The 8,748-nt window shown below is 42.7% G+C and overlaps 1 long non-coding RNA gene across 1 annotated transcript in view; it reads right to left on the reverse strand.

Moving 5' to 3' along the window:
• LOC141096921 (uncharacterized) overlaps window positions 1-7,656 on the reverse strand; it is a 31,666-nt gene extending 24,010 nt beyond the window's left edge. The window contains exons 1-2 of the long non-coding RNA XR_012233814.1: window positions 7,397-7,656; window positions 5,537-5,688 (exon numbers count right to left, since the gene is read on the reverse strand). This is a non-coding gene — a long non-coding RNA (uncharacterized lncRNA). The remainder of the gene's footprint in view (window positions 1-5,536; window positions 5,689-7,396) is intronic.
• Window positions 7,657-8,748: the final 1,092 nt, after the last annotated feature.

Genomic DNA, 8,748 nt, shown 5'->3' on the forward strand with positions numbered 1-8,748 from the left:
TAAAAGAAAATCTCAAATATCACATGGTCATAAGTATTTGCTCAGACACTCATATTTAAGTCAAATGCTGTCCATTTCCTTGTGATCCTCCTTGAGATGGTTCTACTCCTTCATTGGAATCCAGCTGTGTTTAATTAAACTGGTAGGACTTGATTTGTAAAGGCATATACCTGACTATATAAAGGCTCTGTTACACACAGCGATATTGCTGGCAAGATCGCTGATTTTGTGACACATCAGCGATCTCTCCAGCGATATTGCTGTGTGTGACATCCAGCAGCGACCGGCCCCCCCGCCGGTTATAGCTGATCGTGCTGGATCGTCCTGGGCCGTTTTTCATCGCTGGTCTCCTGCTGGCCAGTGCGCATCGCTGCGGGAGCCAGCGATCACTGACGCTGCACGCTGGTATCCAACATTTACGTTGGATACCAGCGGGCAGCATCGGTGATCGCTGGTCCTGATCGCTGGAGGGGCTGTCTATGTGACAGCTCACCAGCGATCAGCCTAATGATGTCCTAGCGATCCCATCAAATCGGATCATTAGTGGGATTGCTGAGACATCGTTATGTGTAAAGGGGCCTTAAGACCTCACTGCTCACAGTGGATGCCAGATCAAAAGAGAATCATGAGGTCAAAGCACACAGCTAAAATAACAAAGGAGTAGCTTCAGAACAACTCTGTGACCATTCTCGACTGGCCCAGCCAGAGCCCTGACCTGAACCCAATTGAGCATCTTTGTAGAGACCTGAAAATGGCTGTCCACCAATGTTCACCATCCAACCTGATGGAACTGGAGAGGATATGCAAGGAAGACTGGCAGAGTATCCAAAAGTCCAGGTGTTAAAAACTTGTTGCATCATTCCCAAGAAGACTCATGGTTGTACTAGCTCAAAAGGGTGCTTCTACTCAATACTGAGCAACAGGTCTGAATACTTATGACCATGTGATAATTATGTTTTTCTTTTTTAATACATTTGCAAAAATTTATACATTTCTGATTTTTTTTCAGTCAAGATGGGGTGCAGAGTGTATATGGGAAAAAAATGAACATTTTTGAATTTACCAAATGGCTGCAATGAAACAAAGAGTGAAAATTTTTAAAGGGGTCTGAATACTTTCCGTTCCCAATGTAGTTAGCATGGGAGATTTTAACTATCCAGATATTTATTGGGAATTTCTCTTAGACAAAAGCACTGAGACCAAAAACTTCTCATCTTTTCTTGCTGACAACTTTATATTTCGATAGGTAGAAGAGAGAACAAGACGATCTGCAATCTTGGACCTAATTTTTACCAACAGAGAGGAAATGGTTGAAAAAGTATAGGTGGCTGGGAGTTCAGAAGACAGCTATAATGCTACCCTTGAATTTTTGTTTACTAAAGGAAGACCAGAGAAAACGCAGACTTTAAGATTGGACTTCAGAAAGGCAGAGTTTAGTGAATTCAAAAAGAGAGGGCAGGAAAGGTCCAATGGCTGGATGTTCTAAGGACAGAAATGTCCAAGAAGGATGGAAGATTTAGCTAAATGAAATTCTCACCGCACAATTGGTAACAATTCCGAAAAGAAAGAAGAACTGAAAGCATTTATAAAGACCAAGATGGATGAACACTGAACTTAATCAAAGAGGAGGGAATATCTAAAGAAGAATATAATGCTGTTTGCAGGGAATGCAGGGCAAGAGTTATAAGAACTAAAGCCAGTAATGAAGTAAGGCCAGGTTCACTTTGCATTTAACCAGCCCGTTCAACGCATAGCGTTGACGGGCTGGTTAAACGGTATAGCATAACGTGATCGCGTTATGCGATACTCGCTAGCGCTCATGATTCATCAGCCCTAGCGGTGACAGAGCCTCAGACGCTGCAGCCTGTGTCCAAGGCTCCATCACTGAATGAAGGCACATCGTAAATGCGTGCCGCTTTACGGAATGCGTCGCGATGCGCTCGACAATGGAGGGCAATGGCAGAGTTAATGGACTGCGTTACACTGCATTATGCCATGGTGTAACGCAGTCCGTCTAATGGACTGCCTAAACACAGTATGAACCCAGCCTAAGGCTTGGAAGGAAGACCAAAAAAAGTAAAAAAGGATTTGGGGGGATATGTCGAAAGCAAAAGAAAAGTCACAGATGCTATAGGATTTTTACTGGATAAAAAGGGCGAAGTGGTCAAAAATGATATTAAGATGACCGAACTTTTAAACTCTTATTTTGCATCTGTTTCTCTATGAAAGCAAATGTAAAATCAACTGATCTTCACGGTGACCTTGAACGAATAAAAGAATCCACACTAATCCACATTCATAAACATATAGCTGGTGAGAGAACAATTAGCTAATTTAAATTAATTTAAATCTCCTGGTCCAAATGAATTACATCCAAGGGTACTGAAAGTGTTAACAGAGGTGATTGCAGAACCACTAGCCCGAATCTTTGAAAAATCCTGAAAAACAGAATTCCCAGAAGATTGAAGAAAGGCAAATGTTGTCCCTATCTTCAAAAAAGTAAAGAAGACGGAGCGAGGAAATTACAGGCCAGTGAGCCTAACTTCTATACCAGGAAAGATATTTGAATAAATGATTGAACACCAGAGTATTATCCCAAACAATTTGGATTATGAAATGAGGCCTGGGGCCGGAAACACATCATTAGCACAAAGAATTTATATTATGAAATGTGGGCTGACACATAACACCAACGAATTGTATCATTAAATGAGTTCTGGTGCCTGCACCAGAGTATTATCTCAAACAATTTGGATTATGAAATAAGGCCTGATGATGGCACCAGACTATTATCCCAAACCATTTGGATTATGAAATGAGGCCTGGCGCCTGAAACACAGTACTAGCACAATGGACTTGATTATGAAATGTGGGCTGATGCCTGCACCAGAGTATTATCCCAAATGATTTTGATCATAAAATTAGGCCTGGTTCCTGCACCAGAATTTTATCCCAAATCATTTGGATTATGAAATAGGACCTGGAGCCGGCCTTGTTCAAACGATTTTGATTAGTAAATGTGACCTCCAGAATCCTGACTGCAACATAGTGTTAGCTCAAATGATTTGGATTAGGAAATGGGGCCTGGTGCCTGCACCCCAATATTGGCCCAAACAATTTTGATTAGTAAATCTGACCTTCTGAGTCCTGACTGTAACACAGAATTAGCACAAATGATTTTGATTAGGAAATGGGGCCTCGTGCTTGCACCGCAATATTAGATTAGCCGTAATAATTTTGATTAGCAAATGGGGCCTCCTGACTGCACCACAATATTGGCCCTGATGATTTTGATTAGCAAATGGGGTCTCCTTCAATTTTTAAAGCTTTTGCTACTTTTGGTTTCCTATCAAAAATTCATTCTGACAGCACCTGTGTTGCTTGTCCACAGTGTTTTGATTGACAGATATTAGTGACCATATATCTATATAAGCATTGTCCCATATTTTTTGTTTGGTAATTTAATCTAAATGTGAACCCAGCAGTGTAACCCCGCAGAAAAAAGCATCTTTATAACTGCTAGTTTGTTCAGTAGGAACATGAGAAGTTACTAAATTACCTTGCAGAGCTAGATGATCCGCCATGCCCTTAAAGGGAATCTGTCACCCCATTTTAGCCCTATCAGCTGCCGGCACCGCCATCAGGGGCTTATCTACAGCATTCTGTAATGCTGTAGATAAGCCCCCGATGAAACCTGAAAGATAAGAAAAAAGAGTTAGATTATACTCACTCCGGCATTCGGTCCGGTCCGATGGGTGTCGCCATCCCGTCCGGTGCCTCCCATCTTCATTCGATGCTGTCCTCCTCCTTACTTCTCCCTTGGCTCCTGCACATGCGTACTTTATCTGCCCTGTTGAGGGCAGAGCAGAGTACTGCAGTGCGCAGGCGCGGGACCACTCTGACCTTTCCCGGTGCCTGCGCACTGCATTACTTTACTCTGCCCTCAATAGGAAAGAGAAAGTACGCCTGCGCAGGAGCCGAGGGAGAAGCAAGGAGGAGGACATCATCGTATGAAGATGGGAGGCGCCGGACCGGACTGCGACACCCACCACACCTGACTCCGCTCCCCCGTGAGAGTAATCTAATGTGTTTTTCTTATCTTTCAGGTTTCATCAGGGGCTTATCTACAGCATTACAGAATGCTATAGACAAGCCCTTGATGGCGGTGGCCGCAGCTTATAGCACTAAAATGGGGTGACAGATTCCCTTTAAGGGTCAGAACTTAAGGTAAGCCTGCTACAACCCCCAAGTCCCAGTAAATTAAGCCTTACCAGTAGAAGGAACAAAGGTTGTATCTTCACTGCCAGTAGTTTAGGATAGGAGCGTGTTTCACAACCCTGGATTCACGCTATCTTTACGTATACGGACTTGAACATCCACCAGATGTCCTGTACTGAGCCGTTGAACGTCAACTGCTATGCTATGCTGAATGAGGGAACACAGAGGGGCAGCATAATCCAAAATGATGCTTCACATACGCTGACTAGCAAAAGGGAAACAATGTTTTGAACTTTCAGGCTCAATACCTTATCATCCACTACTGCTTCGAATGTGAGACTACCATCATTTTTTAGACAATAATCTTGGCTATCTCATACATAAATTTGACTTGCAACTATTTAGCATATGATTAGTTATTGTCATGTCACTGCATTGTTAATGTTATGATCTTAAAATCCAAATTTAGTTTTTATTATTTTACTAGTATTTTCTAAATCCATCTTTTGGCTTTCAAAACTGCTTGAATCCTTCTGGGCATTCTCTCAGATTCAAGCATGTCTCAACTGAAATCTGATCTCAGGTCTTTTATACACGTTCCAAAAGTTGAAACATACTGTTCAACTCACTTGCGAATGCATAGAGGATATCTCCAACTCTACCCACAAGTATTCGATGGGTTGATATCAGGGGACTGTGGGGGCCAATCTAGCACCTTTACTTCATTGTCATTGAACCATTTCTTCATCTATCTCAACTTTTGCTTCAAGTAGTTGCCCTGCTGCAACACTTAGTCATCCTTTTCATATCCTTAGTACTCGAGACTACAAAGTAACTTGTATTGTAGGATTCTCACATATAACTAAGAATTGATACCACAATCAATCATGGTCAAGTATCCAAAGCCTAAGACTGTGAAAACAACCCCATATCACCTTCCTTCACCAAACTTGACAGTTTGTTTAATTTCTTGATCCATCAGCCCTTTTTCCCTTGTTTCTTCCAGACCCATTTGCACCCATCATAGCCTAGTCTATTGATTTTCGTGTCATATCTCCAAATCAACCATTTCCAATCTTGTACTTTTTTGCAAACTCAAGCAGACTCTTCTTATGATGATATTGAAGTCTAGGCTTCTTCACTTTTTTTCGGGCCACCATTCCAAAATTGTGCAACATGTGTTTGTGATATCACTATTACAAAGCATACGACCCACCTACCCTGCTGTGTCGGAGCTGATAGACTTTGTGATGAGCCGACTTATTGACTCCGAAATTATTATTATTATTAGTATTATTCCTCCTGTCATGGCACTCACATGTTGCAGTTTGGCAGATGTCTTGACCGAGAGGCTGCAATCGATGAGCTGTATGATGCTGTTTCTCTTTTCTGGGGAAACCTAAATGGCTGCTTTTCGATTTCAATGAGTGACCTTTCGCTTGGTATTCAACCTAATAACACAATGAGCTCCTAGAGAATGGGAGAACAGGTTGTAAATTGTAGAATACAACTATAAATAGTTGCAAGCAAAATTTATGAATGAGATAACCAAGATGAATGTCTACAAAATGATGATAGTTTCATGTTCTATCCAGTTGTGAATGGTGAGATATGGAACCTGAAATTCAAAAGTTCAAAATATTGTTACTAGTGTTGAGCATTTCGATACTGCAAATATCAGGTATAGGCCGATATTCGCTGTATCGGAATTCCGATACCGAGTACCGATACTTTTTCAATATCGGATACCGGTATCGGAAGTCCCCATAATGCACTGAGCCACTGTTGTGGCTGTGATTGGCTGCTGAAATGATGTCATAATGATGCGCGGTCTGTGCCCATCATGATGCGTGGTCTGTGCCGACTGCGGGGGGTCTGTGCCGACTGCGGTGGGTCTGTACGGGCCTGGCGGTGGTCTGTGCCGGCTGCCGGAGGCCTGTACGGGCCTCTCAGGGGCCTAAGCCAGCTGTCGGCAGTCTGTGCCGGCTGCGGGGGGCCTGTGCCGGCTGCCGGTGGTCTGTACGGGCCTCTTGGGGGCCTGTGCCAGCTGTCGGTGGTCTGTGCCGGCTGCTGGGGGCCTGTGCCAGCTGCCGGTGGTCTGTACGGGCCTCTCGGGGGCCTGTGCCAGCTGCCGGGGGCCTGTGCCGGCTGCCGGTGGTCTGTGCGGGCCTGCCGGGGGTCTTGTGTGTGTGCAGGCATCGTCTGATGGGACTACAAGTCCCATCGGGCGATGCCTGCTGCAATGACAGTGATTAACACATTAGCCAATGATGAGACAGTAGTAGACCCATCATCCGGCTAATGTGTTGAATGTAAAAAAAAAAAAAACATGCCACATACATACTACATATATACTACATTCATACAACATCCATACATACTACATACATGCTACATATATACAACATACATACATACTACATACATGCTACATATTTAATACACTCATACATATATACTACATACATGCTACATATATACCGTACTACATTCATACAACATACATACATACTACATACATGCTACATATATACTACATTCATACAACATACATACATACATGCTACATATAGACTACATTCATACAACATACATACATACTACATACATACTACATTCATGCAACATACATACTACATATATACTACATTCATACAACATACATACATACTACATACTACATACATGCTACATATATACTACATTCATACAGCATACATATATACTACATACATACTACATTCATACAACATACATACATACTACATACTACATACATGCTACATATATACTACATTCATACAGCATACATATATACTACATACATACTACATATATACTACATTCATACAACATACATACATACTACATACATGCTACAGTCATACAACATACATACATACTACATACATACTACATATTGTGAGGTAGCGCTGTCATTCAGGGTTGGGGGACACTCGCTTGCAGCAATCAAAAAACACATCCGGCACAGGATTTTCCCACAAATCATAGTCCATGAGGTTTATTCATCCTTCATAAACCTCCAGCAGTAACATGCAACAGTCTTATAGCAGACAGCAGGGTATCTTCACACTGGAGCTCTGCTCCCCTATAGCCTTCCTAGTCACACAGGCTGTGCTTCATCTAGCCAACAGTAGCAGTCCCATCTCCGGGTTACCTTGCATGCTGCTTTACACTGCAAACGTTCCTTCCCTCTCCCTGGGAACGGTCAGGCACACATCGCCATTAGTCACAGCGTCCACACGTGCTGTTAGTGAGGAGATCCTTCTCCACACGGGACCTTCCAAACTGGACCAATCAGGTCCCAGCATTCACCCCCTTGTGACCAGACCTCAGGTACCTTATATGGTCCATAACCACACCCACAGGTGATCACATGACTATGACCTCACACAAGGTCCTATTGCATACAACCACACACAGGCTTCCCTGACACATTGTAACGGAACGTGCTACTCAGCAGTACCTCTGCTGATCATTATGATCTTTCAGTATCCTACACCTATCAGGGTAATGGAAATGCTTATACTGCTGTCCTGGGACACCCACACAGCGCCCCCTAGCGGACACAGCGGTCACTGCACCACAATATATACTACATTCATACAACATACATACATACTACATAATACATACATACTACATATATACTACATTCATACAACATACAGTTGTGGCCAAAAGTATTGACACCCCTGCAATTCTGTCAGATTATACTCAGTTTCTTCCTGAAAATGATTGCAAACACAAATTCTTTGGTATTATTATCTTCATTTAATTTGTCTTAAATGAAAAAAAACACAAAAGAGAATGAAGCAAAAAGCAAAACATTGATCATTTCACACAAAACTCCAAAAATGGGCCGGACAAAAGTATTGGCACCCTCAGCCTAATACTTGGTTGCACAACCTTTAGCCAAAATAACTGCGACCAACCGCTTCCGGTAACCATCAATGAGTTTCTTACAATGCTCTGCTGGAATTTTAGACCATTCTTATTTGGCAAACTGCTCCAGGTCCCTGAAATTTGAAGGGTGCCTTCTCCAAACTGCCATTTTTAGATCTCTCCACAGGTGTTCTATGGGATTCAGGTCTGGACTCATTGCTGGCACCTTAGAAGTCTCCAGTGCTTTCTCTCAAACCATTTTCTAGTGCTTTTTGAAGTGTGCTTTGGGTCATTGTCCTGCTGGAAGACCAATGACCTCTGAGGGAGACCCAGCTTTCTCACACTGGGCCCTACATTATGCTGCAAAATTTGTTGGTAGTCTTCAGACTTCATAATGCCATGCACACGGTCAAGCAGTCCAGTGCCAGAGGCAGCAAAGCAACCCCAAAACATCAGGGAACCTCCGCCATGTTTGACTGTAGGGACCGTGTTCTTTTCTTTGAATGCCTCTTTTTTTCTCCTGTAAACTCTATGTTGATGCCTTTGCCCAAAAAGCTCTACCTTTGTCTCATCTGACCAGAGAACATTCTTCCAAAACGTTTTATGCTTTTTCAGGTAAGTTTT

This window comes from Dendrobates tinctorius, unplaced genomic scaffold, assembly GCF_039654945.1.
Source record: "Dendrobates tinctorius isolate UK_male_01 unplaced genomic scaffold, ASM3965494v1 ptg000081l, whole genome shotgun sequence".
Taxonomy (NCBI): domain Eukaryota; kingdom Metazoa; phylum Chordata; class Amphibia; order Anura; family Dendrobatidae; genus Dendrobates; species Dendrobates tinctorius.